A 20,086-nucleotide genomic window follows, 5' to 3' on the forward strand; every position below is an offset into this window, starting at 1 on the left:
CAGTAGGCAAGTCTCGTCCCGCCAACTCATCCTTAACTCGTCCAGAGAGTCCCTGCCAGAAGGTAGCCACCAAAGCCTCATTGTTCCAGGAAAGTTCAGATGAAAGAGTACGGAACTGCAACGCATACTGAGCCACCATAAGAGCCTCCTGTCATAGTCGAAGAAGAGCAGAAGCTGTCGACGTAGTATGACCAGGTTCGTCAAAGGTCTTGTGGAATGCCTCTTGAAAAGACTGGAGATTAGTAACCAATGGATCCACCCTCTCCCACAGCGGATTCATCCAGGTGAGTGCCTCTCCATCAAGGTGGGACATGATGAAGCCAACTTTGGCCGAATCAGAAGCAAACCTATGCCCCAATAGTTCAAAGTGCAGTGTGCACTGATTTAGGAACCCTCAACACAAAATGGGGTCGCCTTGGAAGTGGGTGGGAGCCGCCAAGCAAGAATCCTTACTTGCTGTGCAGTTAGATACCTGGACACAGGTGGCAGGAGCAGGTGCTATCAAAGAAGCCAGACTATCCAGGTGAGCAGATACGTTGTGCAGGAAAGGCATGATTTTATCCTGTTGCTCCCTCAGCTGGGAGATCTCCTGACGTAACTCCATGACTGGTGATTTCTGGGATCCAGCGGGTTCCATGGCCGGAGCAATCTGTAACGAATGGAAACGGAGGCACAGATGTAGAAGTTCACATTTGTATTTATTAAGGTTTGATGTGGAACCACTAGACCGCAGTCCGGGGGGCTCCAAAGGAGGCATTACTGCGTGAGCCCCAGACACCCGTAGTAAGTCCCCTCGAACAGGGACAGAATGGAATGCCTGGAGGACACGGGTGCTACCTTCAGTTAGACTCCGTACTCATGGCAGCTGTCCCAGCGGATCAGACGGACCAGCAGGGTTAGCGGGTGTTGCAGAGCTGACTGGAGGATACCGGGTGTATGAGTAGAAGCTGGCACCGGGAGTACTGGCGTGGTCCGGAATTGAGGCTGGCAGACTGGCAGGACTAGACGGGTCCAGCGTAGATACTGCGGATGCAGTCCAGAATAACCGTGTAACCGGTAGCAGAAGATCTGTGGAGACAGACAGAATAAGCGGAGTCCCTTGCAGATACTTCAGAAACAGAAGCGCATGATAACAGGAACCGGAAGTTAGAAACAGTAGATACTTGTTGCTCCGGCACCCTCCCTATGGTGGAAGGGCTAGAAATAGTAGATAAACACACGCCATTGGTTAGAGGCAACATTTGGAAAATGCACACTGTCTCTTTAAGAGACCGGGAGTGAGCGCGCGTGCGACCTACTAACCCTGCCAGGGAACCTGCTGGCCGCACACCAGGAAGCAGGAGAGGAAGGAGGGGTGGGGGCTGTGTCCAGACAGCGTGAAGCCGGCACAGAGCGAGAGTCCCGACGGAGACCCCTTGGAGGTACAGTAAACAGACCGGGTGTAACAAAGAGGCACTTCCCTTTCAAAAGGAGAATGGTAATATCCAATTTTTAATTTATTAAAACATTTCTGTACGGAATAATGGGAATGGCACAACACAATGATGTTTCAAAATACACTCTAGAATTCTTACATCATGTCATGTCCCTGCAATATGACATTTGCACTTCCTCATTAGATACTTCAATACATAATTTATGGTCAGGGTCTAACAATTGTGGCTATGTTCATGTGCTGCTTCCTTAAACAACAGGAAGTTAGAGTTGAAAATAGAAAATAAGCCAACTTTAAAATTTCAAGATTATATAATTTTTTAAATACACATTGTGATACTTAAAGAAAACTTTGCCAAAAATATTTAAAAATAAATGTCTGTTGTATGTGTGTACGTGTGTGTAATACTTGTGGCATACGTGTGGCATCAGTACCACATGTACCGGCACCTGGGAAGCAGCCGTACACTTACCGCTGTTCCCCGGTGCCGGTTGCTGAAAATGGCTCTTATCATTCTGCCATGCTCTGCCAGCGATCAGTGTGAGCAGAGGATAATGATGAGAGCCAGGGAACAGTGCTAACTGCACTGCTCCTTCCCAGGTGCCGGTATGTGTCACACTGAGGATACACAGGTCTTCCTTGTGTCATCAGTGTGCATGTGTGCAGAGATTTGTGGCACGTTCTGCTGTTAAAAAATGGATAAGTCAGCGCATCTCGCCTATGGACCGTGTGTCTGTAGAAACACACTGACATGTGCATGGACCCATTCACTTGAAATGGCCAAAAGTGTAAGTGTCTCCGGAACGTGTGAAAACTGTCACCACACATACCGGACACACTGACATGTGGAAGAGGCCTAAAAGAACTTTAGGGACCACTTTTGCTAATGAGTGTTATTAGAAAAATCACTAGTCTCATGCTGCCCACTCTTTGTCAAAAAAGTGCAGCTGCAGACTGATAATACTGTAGGTACTCTTTGTTACAATAAATAAATTCAAGAATTTGCATACAAAGTATAACAATTTAACAAGTCATTTACTGCAGTATTTTAGCACAGACCAATTGTCAGATGTAAAAACTAATGTGAAATCTTAATCAGAAAATTATTTTATGTCAAATTGTTTTTAAACTTATTCAAAGAAAACAATACTAACCTTAGATAATAGAGTCAGACCACTGCATTGGAACAATTTATCTATTACAGATGGTGGATATTTTACAGATCTTTTATAAAATCTCATTTTTAGGCATAACAACAGGATTAGAAGAAGAGATAAAATCATTCTTTATTTTAGTAGCTGGATCTCATAATTTATTAGTAAGTAGTATGCATGCCAGAAGTATCAGCTTTGCTTCCTTCAGAAATTGTTGCATTTGTTCACTTGAGACTTTTTATTTGTTATATTTGTCAAAAATAAATCAAATTTAACCTGTATATATTAAGTTAGAAGAAAGGAAGAAAAGCACATTTTATTAAAAGGCTCTAGGGAAAGACATTTAGTAGGATGTTTACAAATTATAGGGGTTAAAGTGTGCTTTTGTGTTCCATTGAGATGAAATGAAAAACCTTATATAACCATATAACCTACAATAATAAAATAAATATCTAGCAACAGCAACATTTAAAATGCAAAGTCAGGAAATTTAAGCCTTACCCCAGGACTGCTAATATGCCAATTCCATGGCCCCCAAAATGTCTGAACAGTTTTTGAAAAAAAAAAAATGACATTTGAAGAATTTTTTTTGGATAATTTTTAACAATTTTGCTATTTCTCACAATTGTAATTAGGATGTTACCTGAAAATTTCAACCCAGATGCAGTCACAATAATCTTCCACCTAAAATTAGAAAGGTTAGTTTTTTTGTGTTGAAAAATTAGTGCACATCATACAATAAATTTTGTCTAAAAAATGTTGCATGTTTTTAAGGCACAAAAAATGAGAACTTATGAAGCACTGGTGTGAGAGAGTGAATTATGTGGAAAGAAGTTGGTAACCATGATGGGGCTTATGACAAAAACAATGCACTACTTGCAGGTGCAGACTGATTACCAGAAAGATGATCTTGAAGACAGGAAAGAGACTAGCTTTAGCCTTTCTCATCTTACTGGTTAGTTGCTTTCTCCACATGAACAAGTGATGCCATTCCATGTGCTGAAGGAGTGATTTTGTTTGTGTTTGATGTGTACCTTAATATAATTGCCATGTTTTCCAACATCAAGCACATACACTAATGAGCAAAAGTTTAACAATTAACAATGAGCGAATGTGCTCAGTAATACTCGGATATAATAATAATAACAATAATAATAATAATAATAATAATAATAAAAAATAATAATATCATCCAAGTATCTGGGTGCTCGGATGTACTCATTACTTGGCGATCATTGGGCCCGTGCTTGATGTAAAACTCAAATCCCCACTCCGCTTGTTTGGTGCTTTTTACACAGCCAATAAGCATTCAGGGATTGCCTGCCCATCACTATAATGCTGTAGCCATCTTGATTGTGGCATTACTGTGATTGGCTGGCCGTGTCACATCATCAGGAGTTATAAAAGAACAGCTCTGTCACAGTTCGTATTGGAGGGAGATAGTGCTTGTTTAGGTTTGTGTGTGCACAGTATTGCAGGTTAAATTTCTCAGCCATACAGTTTTCCGTGGTCTGTGGATACATTTTTGTGATATATAACACTCCAAAAAAAGTGTTGAAAAATATTGTTGGGTTAAATTTCTCACCCGTACAGTATTCTGTTGATGAATGGGGTACATTTTTGTGATATATGATACTCAAAAAAGTGTAAACATTTTTTGGTTGGTTAAATTTCTCAGGCATACAGCATTCTGTTGTCTGAGGTGCACTTTTGTGATATATAACACCCAAAAAAAGTTTTAAAATTTTTCTGGGTTAAATTACTCACCCATAAAGCATCCCGTGGTCTCTGGTACATTACTGTGATATCTATCACTCCATAAACATATTTTTGTGGTATACAAAACTCCCAAAAATTTTTTAAATTGTTTGCTGTATTCAGTTAAACTTCCATATATTGTAACGTGCTTAGTGGGCGACAAAGATCGCAGAACCACGCAAGACTCCCGAGGAATATTGGAACCAAAGGAAGCTGGCACAACAGCAGAGGTGGCAGGAGCCTGTGGTCCAAGCACCAAGTCCCGAACTCATGCTGCATCCTTACCGCTGAGGTTCTTGCAGACTGCAGACGGGTGAGCTAGGATACAGGAACTGGTGAGCAGACTGTGGGGACTAGGCTGGTCGAAAAAAAGACAAGGAGATGAGCCACGACCAGGTCTGGAGAAATGTTATCGGGCCTGCTATCTGCAAGGTAATGAGAGGTGGCATCAAAGGGATTGGTTATTACTTATGAATGTCAGTAGAGAAAGGGGTCTATTGAAGTGTTTGGGACCTGCATTCAAATCTCGTTCAACCATTGGGCAGTAGAGGTGGAACACTTGCCTTAAAAGCTGCAAGAGCTGATGGCTGGAACTAGGGTCATGTTCATGAAAATGGAGGCACAATATTGCTGGTATGCAGTGGGTGTGATCCTAGAAGAAAGGGAGCAGGATGAACCCTTCTTGAGGAATGAAAAGGCCAGGTTGAGGCTCCTTGTGATGGCACAAGACAGGGCTACTACCTCCCCTGAGAGAGTATACTGTCCTTGGAGTTCCCCAGCTCCTATATGTGAACAGCCGATGGTGCAGGTGACACATGGAGCTGTTGCCCATTAATATATGTCGGGGGCTCTGGTACTACTGGAAGCATTGTTACTTACAGCCCAGACACCTGAGAATCAGGCTTTAGGAAGCAGGTGGAGGCAGTCCCCCCAACCTCCCGAAGAAGGAGAAGAAGCTGACACATGATGAGAATTACTGTATTACCTGTTGTGAATTCCATTCTCGAACTCCCTCCTGTGGTCATGAATGGTACTTCGGCGAGTTCTGTCCGTGGACTCCCTCTGGTGGCTGTGAGTGGAACTGCTGGTTCTGAGGTCGCTTCCTCAGCTGCCCTCGTTTGCGGCTAGGCTGGCTTCTCTATTTAACTCCACTCAGATCGTTACTTGATGCCAGCTGTCAATGTATCAGTACTAGTGTTGAGCATTCCGATGCTGCAAGTACCGGGTATCGGCCGATACTTGCTGTATCGGAATTCCGATACCGGGATTCCGATACTCTTGTGGTATCGGGTATCGGGTATCGCAACAACATTAATGTTAAAATGTGTAAAAGAGAGAATTAAAATAAAAAATATCGCTATACTCACCTGTCCGACGCAGCCGGGACTTCAGCGAGGGAACCGGCAGCGTTGTTTGTTTAAAATTCGCGCTATTACTTGGTTACATGAATTCCCGGCTTGTGATTGGTCAGGTCGGCCACGTTGCCGGGACGCGGACCAATCACAGCAAGCCGTGACGAAATTACGTCACGGCTTGCTGTGATTGGTCCGCGTCCCGGCAATATGGCCGCCCTGACCAATCACAAGCCGTGACGTCACGGGAGGCTGGACACGCGCCCATTTTAAAATGAGCGCGTCCAGCCTCCCGGCTTGTGATTGGTTGACCGCGGCGCAACCAATCACAAGCCGTGATGTCACGGGAGGCTGGACACGCGCCCATTTTAAAATGAGCGCGTCCAGCCTCCCGGCTTGTGATTGGTTGACCGCGGCGCAACCAATCACAAGCCGTGACGTCACGGGAGGCTGGACACGCGCCCATTTTAAAATGAGCGCGTCCAGCCTCCCGGCTTGTGATTGGTTGACCGCGGCGCAACCAATCACAAGCCGTGACATCACGGGAGGCTGGACACGCGCCCATTTTAAAATGAGCGCGTCCAGCCTCCCGGCTTGTGATTGGTTGACCGCGGCGCAACCAATCACAAGCCGTGACGTCACGGGAGGCTGGACACGCGCCAATTTTAAAGTGAGCGCGTGTCCAGCCTCCCGTGACGTCACGGCTTGTGATTGGTCAGGGCGGCCATATTGCCGGGACGCGGACCAATCACAGCAAGCCGTGACGTAATTTCGTCACGGCTTGCTGTGATTGGTCCGCGTCCCGGCAACATGGCCGACCTGACCAATCACAAGCCGGGAATTCACGTAACCAAGTAATAGCGCGAATTTTAAACAAACAACGCTGCCGGTTCCCTCGCTGAAGTCCCGGCTGCGTCGGAGAGGTGAGTATAGCGATATTTTTTATTTTAATTCTTTCTTTTACACATTTATATGGTTCCCAGGGCTTGAAGGAGAGTTTCCTCTCCTTCAGACCCTGGGAACCATCAGGAATACCGTCCGATACATGAGTCCCATTGACTTGTATTGGTATCGGGTATCGGTATCGGATTGGATCCGATATTTTGCCGGTATCGGCCGATACTTTCCGATACCGATACTTTCAAGTATCGGACGGTATCGCTCAACACTAATCAGTACTGGTTCAGATCTCTCTCGGATCTTTCTGATGACCTGTCTACTCCAGCAGAAGCTAAGTCCCTGCTAGTTCATTTGTTGTTCATTGTGTACTGAATATATTTCTTAGTATTTGCTAAGTTCTAGTCCAGCTTGCTAACATGATATTTCCTTGCTAGCTGGAAGCTCTGGGGTGCAGAGTGGCACCTCCTCACCGTGAGTCGGTGCGGGGGTCTTTTTGCACATTCTGCGTGGCTTTTTGTAGTTTTTTGTGCTGACCGCATAGATCCCTTTTCTATCCTCAGTCTATTTAGTAAGTCTGGCCTCCCTTTGCTGAAACCTGCTTCATTCCTGTGTTTGTGACTTCCCTCTTAACTCACAGTCAATATTTGTGGGGGGCTGCCTTTTCCTTTGGGGAATTTCTCTGAGGCAAGGTAAGGCTTTATTTCCTATCTTTAGGGGTAGTTAGCTCTTAGGCTGTGAAGAGGCGTCTAGGGAGAGTTAGGTACGCTCCACGGCTATTTCTAGTTTGTGTGTTATAGGATTAGGGTTTGCGGTCAGCAGAGATCCCACTTCCCAGAGCTTGTCCTGTCGTCTAGTTTAACCATCAGGTCATTCCAGGTGCTCCTAACCACCAGGTTCATAACAATTACCCACCTCATAGTTTTTTTACTGGCTTTGCACTTTGTGCAATGCCTTTAAGAATGTAGAAGTATATTACTACACCTTCAAAATATTTATATTACAAATTTACTTCTGGATTCAATTAGATATCCATATAGTTTAATGCGAATATTGTTACTTTTTAGTGGTGTGTAAAACTCCACAAAAACACTAAGCAATTGGATGATTAAAATTTCTTACCATTTCAGTGATATCTAACTCTCAAAAAACCTTTCAAAATGTGTCTGGCTTCAATTATTCATCCATAGAGTATAACATGCTCTGAGGAACATTTCTTTAGTATATAGCCCTCCAAAAAAATTTATAAAAATGTGTGGGTATTATATTGCTCACTTATAGAGTATTAGGTCTTCTTGGGCACATTTCAGTGGTATCTAACTCTCAAAAAATTGTTAAAAAGTTTATCAGTATTATATTTCTTATTCATAGAGTATTACATCTTCATGGGTGCATTTTGGTGGTATATAGTGTTGAGCATTCCGATACCGCAAGTATCGGCCGATATTCGCGGTATCGGAATTCCGATACCAAGTTCCGATACTTTCTGAACATCGGATACCGGAATTGGAAATTCCCATAATTCAAAGAGCCAGAATTCAGCCAATGAGGAATCATTAGAAGTGTGGGCACATCCTGTTCTGCATGTTAGGTATGTAACTACTGGCATGGCTGTGATTGGCTGCTGAAATGATGTCATGATGCACTATAAAAGTTGCCGCCGCCATTTTGGGTTCACTCTGCTGTGAATTCAGTTAGGGAGAGGATGCTGTTGTTCTGACTGAGGGCCAGTTTAGAGATAGCGATTTGCTTCATTGTGCTTTACCCAGGCTAATTTAGCAACCACTGTGTGAGAACCTTGTTTTTGCCTTGCAGCACTGTTCACGGCTGTCTGCACGGTCTCTGTGTCTCTGTATGCCTTTAATGTCTCTGCTACCTCCCCAATACATCCTACATTATTCTTAGTTGTTTTCCTTCATGTAGAATGAACCTACAAGGAAAGAAAGGGTTTATTTTAATTCCCATATTTTTGTCCCATTGACTTGCATTGGAATCGGGTATCGGTATCGGCGATATCCGATATTTTTTTAATATCGGCCGATCCAATCCGATACCGATACTACTGGATATCGGAAGGTATCGCTCAACACTAGTGGTATATAATCCTCAAAAAAGAGTTCATAATTTTATTGGTATTAGATTTCTCATCCATAGAGTATTACATCTTCTGGTGCACATTTCGGTAGTATGTAACCCTTCTGAAAATTGTTAAAAAATGTATATCTACTAAATTGCTGATCCTTAGAGTATTACTTCTCCTGGGGTACATTTTGGTGGTATCTATACCTCCTGAAAACTGTTAACAAAATGTATCAGTATTACATTGCTCATATATCTCAGAAAACAGTATTGCTTGTTCTTGGATACAATTTAGTGGTATATAGCCTTCAAAAAAAGTTTATAAATTTATTGGTATTATATTAGTGATCCATAGAGTATTACGTCTTTTTGGGTGCATTGCATGTGGTATCTAACCGTCCCCAAAAATATTCATAAATGTATCTGTATAATATTGCTAAGACTTAGTTAAGACTTAAAGTTGAAACGCGTTGATCGTTTATGGGTTCCGATAGTGTGTTATAGGGCTGGATACCATATGTTGGACTATTTTTATCTATTTGGATTAAAAGTTACATTTTATACCTTCATTGCTCGCTGGACACATTTCTGTTTGATTGGATTCTGCTGTGGCTGCTTCACCCTGGTCCTTGCGAGGTGTCGGCGTGCAAGAAGGAGGTCAAGATAGGATGCAATGGTGAGCTGACTTGTTTTGTGCTAAAACTTATCGGTATTACATTGCTCATCCAAAGAGCATTACGTCTTCTTGAGTAGTGATGAGTGAATTTGTTCGGAAATCGATTGCCAAACTTAAATTCAACACGAATACAGCACATTCGAATTCGTGATCGGAAAAAAGAGCAAAATTTTAAAAAATCATAAAAATCGGTAACATTTGGTAAAAAGTGCAGGAAAATATTTGTGTTACCACACAAGTATTTTCAGCACTTTAGCAATGATAATGGTGGTGTATCATGAGCGTTTGATGAGGGGAATGGGATTGCAGAGCTCAGAGGTGCGGCGTTCTTGTAAACAGTAATTTTTTCCCTAACTTTATGTGTGCACATTGCAGCTAGCCAGCCAGGGCGCAGGAAACTTCCACAATGTCCTGCACAATGGCTTGTGTCATTGGCTGCTGAAATCACGTGTCCTTCTCCATACATAGAGTGGACATGTTGTTTAGAGCCATTTTGACACTGTAACAGCACAGAAAAGCTGCCCCTGATTCTGGCACTGTTAGCAGCAAGATTTTAGCTAGTCAGATAGTTTAGCTAGCTAGTGTTCAGTGTGACTGTGAAATTGACCTTCCAGCTTTTTTTTGCCATTACTGAGGTCCACAGACAAAGCTGGCAGGGCTCATGTCATACAAGTGTGTTGAACACTGCTTATCCCATATCTTACGCAAATATCCCCCGAAAAATTATATAGCTAAATGTCATACAGTAGAAGACCTAAATTGCTTGCAGCATCTAGTGTGATATAGAGGCCTGATCCAGAGGGCACCAAAAAAATTCTTCTGTTACTAAAGACATACAGTAGGGGACATATGACTTTCAAATTGTTTGTAGCATCTAGTGTGTTATCGAGGCCTGATCCAGAGATCATCAAAAAATTATTCTGTTACGAACATCATACAGTAGTGGACATCTGACTTTCCAATTGTTTGTAGCTTCTAGTGTGTTATAGAGCCTGATCCAGAGGCCACCAAAAAAATTCTTCTGCTACTAGTGTCATACAGTAGGTGACATCTCACTTTCAAATTGTTTGTAGCATCTAATGTGTCACAGAGACCTGATCCAAAGGCAACAAAAAATCTTCTGTTACTAGTGTCATACAGTAGGGGACATCTCAATTTCAAATTGTTTGTAGTATCTAGTGTGTTATAGTGGCCTGTTCCAGAGGCCCTCAAAAAATTCTTCTGTTACTAACATCACATAGGGTACATCTGACTTTTAAATTGTTTGTAAAGAGCCTGATCCAGACACCACCAAAAAAATATTCTGTTACTAGTGTCATACAGTAGGTGACATCTCATTTTCAAATTGTTTGTAGCATCTAATGTGTCACAGAGACCTGATCCAAAGGCAACAAAAAATCTTCTGTTACTAGTGTCATACAGTAGGGGACATCTCAATTTCAAATTGTTTGTAGTATCTAGTGTGTTATAGTGGCCTGTTCCAGAGGCCCTCAAAAAATTCTTCTGTTACTAACATCACATAGGGTACATCTGACTTTTAAATTGTTTGTAAAGAGCCTGATCCAGACACCACCAAAAAAATATTCTGTTACTAGTGTCATACAGTAGGTGACATCTCATTTTCAAATTGTTTGTAGCACCTAGTGTATTACAGAGCCCTGATCCAGAGGCCATGAAAAAAATATTCTATTACTAACGTCACACAGTGTAATCTACTGACGTTGAAATTCAGCTGTTTGCAGAGCTGTTGCAGAGTTAAAAATCTAATTTTTTGTTGCTAATACTGTGCTCCTACCACACTAACTGAGCAACATGACTGGGAAAAAGCAAGGCCATGGTGGAAGGGCAATCAGGCTTGGTTTCAACATGTACGTTGAATGTAATGTTTGTGAAAGCACTAGTGTGCCAACATCATTACGTCCTATGCAAAGACAACTGACAACTTCTGTTACTGGATGGGCTGCTCCACTACCATTCTTTGGCAGACGCACAGCATTATGCTTTGTTGATGAAGCCCGGAAAGCGCATGTGCTCGAGTAGATGACAAGTGCAGCTTCAAATGGCCTCTTCTCCTCTTCCTCCACCTCAACATCACACCCAGTACAGTCTACATGTTAAGGATATATGTATATGATCTGAAGATATAAAAAAAAATGATTGCAGACAATATGGACTCTTTGCTGAATATGTATAAGAATCACAGATATTACTTAAAGTGTGTATGTTCTCTAAGTCATACCTGTCAACAGGTTATACAACACTCAAATGGACTCTGATATGACGTGTCCACTGAGCTAATCAAGAAGGAATAATACTGAATATGCCTGTACCAAGGTGTACCCATCTCCACTCCCCTCATGTCAATCACAGATCGACACGCTACATGCAAGACAAGATATCAGCTTACCCTAATTGATTGACCATTAGAGTAATATAGATAATGACATGTGGGTGACAGAAATCAGCAATGACTAGCAATAATTATGAGATAAGGCAATGAGGTAATGGGGGGGGGAAAGCCTCTTATTTTTCCTACAAATTAATGTACATTTCAACTAATAAACCTGAATTAATGTGAGACAAGACTCTCACACGCCCCCGGAAGAAGCGATCAGCGAAACGGTGCCCGTCGGGCGGGAGGGAGGACGCCAGGCACAGTATACCTTGTGGTAAGCTTTTACATCTGATGCTTTCAGCTTGTCCTGCATTTGCCCTGTATTATCGGCACCACTAGGACCACCATTGTCACTACTTAGTGAGTATTTTCTCAATGGGAAAACCGTTGCTCAGGATATAATATTGTACCAAGGTTCGTCACATCATTATCTTATATTGGAGTATAGCGATTTTTCTATTTTTTGCTTGGTAGGTCTAGTTCAGGTTATGGTATTGCCTTCGTTGCATTATACCTGTTGATACACATTTTTGGTATTACATTTATAGTCCACTGCTGTTTTCCTATTATTACGGACAGGAATTTATTGTCTTATCTCATAGGTTTATTAATACAGCAGTGTTCTTACGTGCCTTACCTGTTTAATATTGCAGTTCTTGCTATTTGTATTAGCATATATATATATTTTTTTCACCATTTTGCTTACATGTACCACCTGTGCCCGTTTTTACTTCCCTCCCTTTGGAGGTTTTTTTAGCCCTGTTTTATAAATTGGTTTTTTATCTATTATGTTGTAATAAAAATTTAAATTTTAACTATACTTCAGCCTATGTCACTCTTTATCCTTGGCTATTGTACCTCTGGATATAAGTTGATTTATTTCAACTAATAAACCTGAATTAATGTGAGACAAGACTCTGTCTTTGTCTTGTGATTTCTCCAGCCGTAAACCTTCAATAAACAATTTGGGGGCAGACAACTAAAGCAAGAACACACGCATCTCGTTTGTCGTTTTAAAACACAGAGATGGCACTCAAATTACCCTTGCTTACCCTCACATCTCAACTCTCCAAATGTACAACTGATGGTATGGAACTACAGATGGTTGAGTCTGAAGAGCTGTTCACACATTTTATGCCATGGTCATCAGAAGTATTCTCAAAGCTTTGCAGAGTCAAGAGGAGGAAATCTGCACCGATGCAAATCATTTGTTTAGCTTGGATCTGGGGCAAGACAAAGTAGGGTCCAAGCAGCATCCTGAACCTTGTAAAAAGACGTTAACCCCCGGGGAGGATGTGATCCAGAGGAGACTCAGATATCTGAGGCTCATGTGGACTGTACTATGCTGTCAGGGCAGGAAGAGGAGGAGGGCGACTTCAAGGGCAAGGAATGTGATAAAACAGAGGATGATGATGATGAGGTGTTAGATCCCAATTTACATGAACATAGAGGTGCACAGCTGAGTATGTCATCTGAGGAGGAAGACAAGGAGGTTACGCTGTGCCGTACATCGCAGACAAGTAGTGATTCAGCTACAATGAGCAATGCATCTTCAGCCACAACTGTGACTGTGACCAACAGCATCCGTGGGTCTGCAGCTCACAGGGGTGGCAAGCGCTGCCTAGCCTGGGCCTTTTTTGACACTGCAAAGGATGAGCCAACTCATGTAATCTGCCATCTTTGGTAAAAAATAAACTGAGTCGAGGTAAAAAGTGCAAAATTTGACTACTATATGTATGAACCTTCACATACGAAATCAACATGCTTTACTCTGGGAATCCCAATGGCGCTAAAATGCGGACCACCGGACCTCAACAACCATCAGCTGCCCCTTCAATTGCATCTGCTTCTTCTTCCTCTTCCTCTGTTACCGTGCCAACTATTGAGACACAGGTCTTCGACTGCAGAACCTTGGTTTCTTTTCCAACGCCAGTCACCCTGACTTTTTTGCTAGCTGCTTCCCACCCTGGAAATGGACCTGCAAATGCTGGAGTATCAAACATGCTTTTACACAACCTTAAGAGCGCTTTTCTCCAGGAGAAGCAGTGAAGCACACAGTTCGCATTACAGCTCTAGACTTTCAACCTCCAGCATGTTAATTCGTTAATGCTAAAACATTAGCAGCAGCAGTGGTGTAAGTGGAAGAAGTAGTCTCTGTGAGTCCTTTTACACTTTTTTTAGACCAGCTCATGCACAAGCACAACAGAGTCCAAGTCTTACATGAATGGAGAAGATGGTGCAGGAGTATCTAGAACTGAATATAAATACCAACAGGGAGGGTTTGGACCCTTTTGTATTTTGGTTTTCCAAAAAGAATGAGTGGTCTGAGCTCACCTCACACGCCTTGGAGGTTTTATCGTGCCCGGCAGCCAGCGTTCTCTCAGAACATGTCTTCAGCACTGCAGGTGGTGTCCTGATGAATAAGCACAACCGGCTGTCCCCTGAAAGTGTAGCCCACCTAACTTTCATCAAGATGAACAAGTCATAGACCTCCAAGGACTTTTGCCCCCCAATTGCACACTGTACAGACTAGGTGATATTGCATTTTTTAGTGTGATGTATTAATGTCACTTAACTGCACTCTGTGATATCTTTAGTGTGGCTTCTGTGCCTGCTGTGCCTGCTGCTGCTGGTTTAACACAAATTTGTGGAAATGTGAACAGTCATGGGTTAGCTGTAGTGGAAGATGTGTCGATCCCAATTACAATTATTTCTATTCTCATGACAGTTACTCCACTTTGGTGGTGTCAGGCCATCATTTTTTTAAAATATGAAAACTACACTTGGTGGTCCTTCTGCTGGATTGGGTATAGTGGAAGACCTGTCGGTCCCTATTGGTGAAATTGATGCCATGTCTGTGGTGTAAAAACCCTCATTTGTTTAAATGTGAACACTCCTGGTTAGGTGTCCATCTGCTGGATTGGGTGTAGTTGAATACCTATCGGTCCTTATTTTACTATTTCTACTGTGGTGAAATTGATGCCACTTTGGTGGTGTCTGACAATTATTTTTGAAAAAGTGAACACTCTTGGTTGGGTCTCCTTCATGCGTGTTGCCTGTAGCAGTAAGCCTCCAAGATCGTCAGGCCTCCATTTCCTTGGACTCAACTACCCGTGTTACTATCCTTACATTTTTCTGACAATGGTAGTCTACAAAATTGATATTTGTGCCACCTGAGTGTGGGTCAGCATGAAAGCAGGTGTTGCATGTGGTATCTGAGCTCTCAGCAAAGGAGGCCTACACCGATCCCTCACCCACCTTGTTTTACTGTGACATTCAATTGAAAGTTGTAACTGCTGTCCCAGACCCCGATACCTCATGCCTGGCTGATCGCTGATGTGCCATGCTATAGTTTGTACTGTGGGTGAATTGAGGCCACTTTCCTGGTGTTTGTCCCTCATTTGATGTGTTTTGGCAGCATTTGGGGCCATTATAAGGGGTTGTGCATGCGTTTGTTTTTGCCTCCCATTGACATGAATGGTGCTCGGTTATGTTCTGCAAATATTCAACAAATTATTCGGAGAATATTGAAAATTCAGTGATCGTAATCCGAACCGAACATTGAAAGATTCGCTCATCTCTAATCATTACTTCCAAGATTCCTTGTTCTTTGTACTCAAGACAATTCTTAATGAGATTAACTGTATATTTGGGATTATTATCTTGCTATCGAATAAATGTGGAGATAAATAGATGCCTCCTTGCAGATATTTCATCATAGATATGTATCTTTCTGTATTTATTAGCAATGATTAATCACCATTAATCTTGACCAAATCCAAAATTCCACATGAAATGCAGTCCTGAACTTGCAGGGAACCTCCACCATGCCTCATTGTTGTACCACTCTCCAACTCATTAGCAAACAAACTTCTTTTTGTTATAACCAAATTCTTTATAAAATCCAAATATTTTAAAAATCCTTGTTTTTACCAATATGCAAAGAGGTTGCAAGTGCTTTGAGTTTGACACAACATTTTTCAAGCTTCTGCCTCCACAGCCAGTAGTTGTGACATCAAGCAATAGAAAAAAGAACTTAACATCAGTCAAGCAGCAGTGAGAGTAACAAGGTGGGGACTTGAGCTGGGGAGGCAGAAGCACAGGAAGTACACCATCAGGCTCAGAGCATTTGAGGCCTCATTTGCATATTTATAAAAATATAGACTTTTTGATTATGAAGATATGGATTTTATAAAGGTATGTACAGTATATTTAGAAGAGCTACCTTACCATAAAAGTGACCAATTCTCGTTAAGTTCAGTATCTCTCTATTATATGCTGACATTAGATATTGGCCTTATAGCAATGCAGTTTATTGAGAAAGCTGTCAAATGTGTACAAGCCTTATCTGACCTATGTGTATTAGGTTTGAAAACTGAACCAACATCAATTACTGTCATTTTTATTGGATAACTTTTGTGACAAATCAGCTTAGACCTGTCGAAAAATCAGTTCCAGTTGAATTGACTTCTTGAAAGCATTCTTAGATATACTGTAGAGCTAAAGCCAAATACTCTCTAGAACAGAATCGAAGTTCAAACCTACTCCTATAAATCTGTAAATGCCTTTAAAAAAGTGGTGATATTTAGCACTACATAGAATTTATGACTGTCCAATGATCTTCATCCAACAGAGGCCTTTGCTTTTGGCAGAGGTCGTGTCTGATTTGAACTTAAATTCTCAGTCTTACAACAGTACATCCAAGAAAATTTCAAGAAACAATTTATTAGACTTTTTATTCAGCAATAGGAAGATGAACTTTTGTGAAAAAAGCTCTTCTAAGAAAATTCATAGGAAATAATGTGGGTCTAAAATTTTCATTTAAAATTAAAAAATATTTATGAATTAAAAAGGAAACAGAAGCGCATAAGAATAAAAATTTTTACACACAATTTTCTGATTTCTAAGACAAATACCCTTGTCATTGGAACAGTGTAAACATGAAAAATTTGAAGAAAATCTATGAATATTGGTAAATATTACCGCAGATATCTTTCGGTCTTACAGTAGTTTACATTTTGTCATTGGCCGTTCTACTTTAAACTTCTCATTAGTGTCATACTGTATGTATTTAATCTAACAGTTACCCAGCTCTTTCAGGCAGGCCGTTGCCTAAATTATACAGTGAGGTATGCTATAGATTATTATGCCCCTTACGTAAGAGCTGAAATGGGCTATTTTTCATGTTACAGAAATAGAAAAACAAAGCAGTTTTCTGCGGAAGTATGTTAAATTATTTTGGACATATTCTTCTGCCAATTCATACAATTTAGAGTTATTAGCTGAAATATTATTTAGAACCTCTATGAATGTGTCACTGGGAAGCTTTAAACAAGTGGCTGTCTCCAACTGTAAAAGCTTAGTGAAAAACCTCTTAAGTACATCATGATTCTGTAAGCATTGTCCCTTTGTTCATCCCTTCAAAACATCGTACAAGTTCGGCACTGTAGAAGGTACATCTGTTAAAACCGCTGTACATGCACGGCGTGACAATCTCACAGGCTCACTCCAAGCGCTGGTGCAATCAAAAGACAATGTCAGCATTATATTAGAGATAGTATCCTGCAATAATGCTCACAATTGATGCAAACACCAATCATGGTGACAAATTTGATGTCTCTATCAAAAGTAAAAGGGACATCGATCAGCATTGCAGAGGGAGGGAGCTACCTCTCTGTTCTGATTGGCACAATGTTATTTAATCACCATGGTCTCCATGTTGACTTTGGGCCGAAAGATGGCCATGGGGTCACCAAGTACAGTGGCCTGTAAGCTCCTGGTCAGAGCAGGAACTGAGACTCCTCCCTGTGTGTGAGACACTGATCTAATGCCCTGATCCTGCAAAACAAAAACATTGCAGAGTATTAGATCAGTGATCAGAGCAAGGAAAGTTTATATCCCATACTGAGACATGGTAAAAAAGTAAAAATAACGTTTTTAAAATGGCAAAAATATATTTAAAAATTCACAAAATAATGATAAAAAATAATGAAAAAATATGAATCCAACAAATACATATATTTTTATACAAACAATTAGTGTTGAGCATTCCGATACCGCAAGTATCGGGTATCGGCCGATACTTGCGGTATCGGAATTCCGATACCGGGATTCCGATACTTGCCGCGTATCGGATACCGGAATCGGAAGTTCCAAGATTCAAAATGCAGAAATTCAGCCAATGAGAATGATTCCAAGTGTGGGCACATCCTGTTTAGCATGGAGGGCATGAAACTACTGGCAAGGCTGTGATTGGCTGCTGAAATGATGTCATGATGCAGTTTAAAAGTCGCTGGCGCCATTTTGCGATCACTCTGCTGTGAATTCAGTTAGTGACAGGACGCTGTTTGCTGACTGAGGGACAGTTTAGAGATAGCGATTTGCTTCTTTGTGCTTTCCAAAGGCTAATTTAGCAACCGCTGTGTTCACCTACTATTCACCTTGCTTTTGCCTTGTAGCGCTGTTTTCACAGCGATCTGCAAGGTCTGTGTGTGTGTGTGTGTGAGTGCAGCCCACTCTCTAGTCTGAGTGCAGCCACATAGGCCATCCATAGCTGGTTGTATTCAGTTCAGGGAGGGTGGTTCATTGCCTCATACTGTTCTTTTTTTTTTTTTTTCAAGTAGTGTAGTCTGCTGCTAATTTATTCAAAAAAATCCTATTAGTGTCTTTCCACCCGTCTCCAGCTAATTTGTGGAAAAACACTACATAGGATAACGTAGAGGAGGGTTTTTGGGCCTTGCAGCGCCGTTTACGGCTGTCTGCACGGTCTCCGTGTGACTGCAGCTCGCCCTGTAGTCTGTGAGCAGCCGTAGCCTGGTTGTCTCCAGCTCAGGGTTGTTCACTGCGTCATACCGCCAAATCAATTTTCATTTTGTTTTAAGTAGTGCAGGCTGCTGCACATTTTTTCAAAAAATTCCTATTAGTGTCTTTCCACCCGTCTCCAGCTAACTTGTGGAAAAACACTACATAGGATAACGTAGAGGAGGGTTTTTGGGCCTTGCAGCGCCGTTTACGTCTGTCTGCACGGTCTCCGTGTGACTGCAGCTCTATCCGTTGTCAGTTCAGCCCCCAAAAAATAAATAAATAATAAAGTTCACCAAACACACCAGTTACACCACTTTACATTTGTGTAGGCCACATTAGCTCATATTAAAGTCTAGTCCACACTTTAGAAAATTAGTGTTTCTTATACCTGTTAGGAGGAGTTGCTCAGGAATAAGCACACAAAGCCGTTAGTACTTTTCTGCTTATCTTTATCAGTCAACCAAGATGAAGAAGGCAGTGAGTAAGGCACGTGGGCGTGGGCATGGGCGCGGAGCAGGGAGGGGACGTGGGGATTCTGTGCCTGCTGCGGGCACCGGTGACTCATCAGCACCCACATTCACCAGGCAACAGTCGTTCATGCGCAGCTTTGTGTCAGAGCGCCGTACACCGCTGCTGCGTGAAGAACAAATTGAAGCCGTTGTCGGATGGATGGCAGCTAATGCATCAACTTCAATTAGTGCCACATCCTCTCAGACACAGAGCACTGGAGAGCAGCCATCTGTCTCTTCACCACCTGCCAAATTGCCCAGGCAGACAGAGAGCCCAGGACAGGAGCCGTCTCTACTTCTGTTCTCTGAATCTCTTGGCTTGGAAACAGGGGGCCAGCCAAGCAGCATTGGAGAAATGGAAGAAGAGGCAGGGTGCAGTGATGCCCAACAGCTTTTTCTCTCTTCCTCTGAAGAGGCGGGTGGGCCAGTGGCTACGTTCACCACATCGCAGGCCGCATCAGCTGATGATGACACTCAGGTGCCACTTACTGGTGCGTGCTCTGCTGCTGAGACTACCCAGGAGGAGCAGTTGGGGGCAGAGGGTAGTGTAGATGATGAGGTCCTTGACCCATCTTGGCGTGAGGGACAGGAAGGTGGTGGGAGCAGCTCTGAGGAAGAGATTCCCCGTACGGCCCAAAGAGGGAGAGGGAGGGGGAAGACTGCGGATCCTGCAGCCTCCGCTTTGGCACCCGTTAGGAGCATGTCTCTTCCAAAAGCCAAAAAGGGCGCTCCCAAGACTTGCAGTGCCTGGTCCTTTTTTGACACAGTTGCAGATGACATTTGCTATGTCAGATGCAAGGTGTGTCATCAAAAAGTCAAAAGAGGGAAAAATGTCAGCAACCTCAATACCTCCAACATGTGGAAACATGTGCGCAACAGGCACCCGGCGGAGTTAGAAAAACACACTGAAGAGCTAGGCCAACCAACAGCGGCAGCTACCACCTCTTCAGCTCGTGTTGCCTCTTCCTCTAGCTCACACGCAGCTGGTTCGGCTTCCTCCCAGGATCGCCGTGGAAGAACCTCTGGC

The 20,086-nt window shown here is 42.4% G+C and overlaps 1 long non-coding RNA gene across 1 annotated transcript in view; it reads right to left on the reverse strand.

Moving 5' to 3' along the window:
• Positions 1 to 996: 996 nt before the first annotated feature.
• The window catches only part of LOC143809931 (uncharacterized), a 58,873-nt gene continuing 39,783 nt past the window's right edge, over positions 997 to 20,086 (reverse strand). The window contains exons 2-3 of the long non-coding RNA XR_013222542.1: positions 3,233 to 3,273; positions 997 to 1,068 (exon numbers count right to left, since the gene is read on the reverse strand). This is a non-coding gene — a long non-coding RNA (uncharacterized LOC143809931). The remainder of the gene's footprint in view (positions 1,069 to 3,232; positions 3,274 to 20,086) is intronic.

Source organism: Ranitomeya variabilis, chromosome 2, assembly GCF_051348905.1.
Source record: "Ranitomeya variabilis isolate aRanVar5 chromosome 2, aRanVar5.hap1, whole genome shotgun sequence".
Taxonomy (NCBI): Eukaryota; Metazoa; Chordata; class Amphibia; order Anura; family Dendrobatidae; genus Ranitomeya; species Ranitomeya variabilis.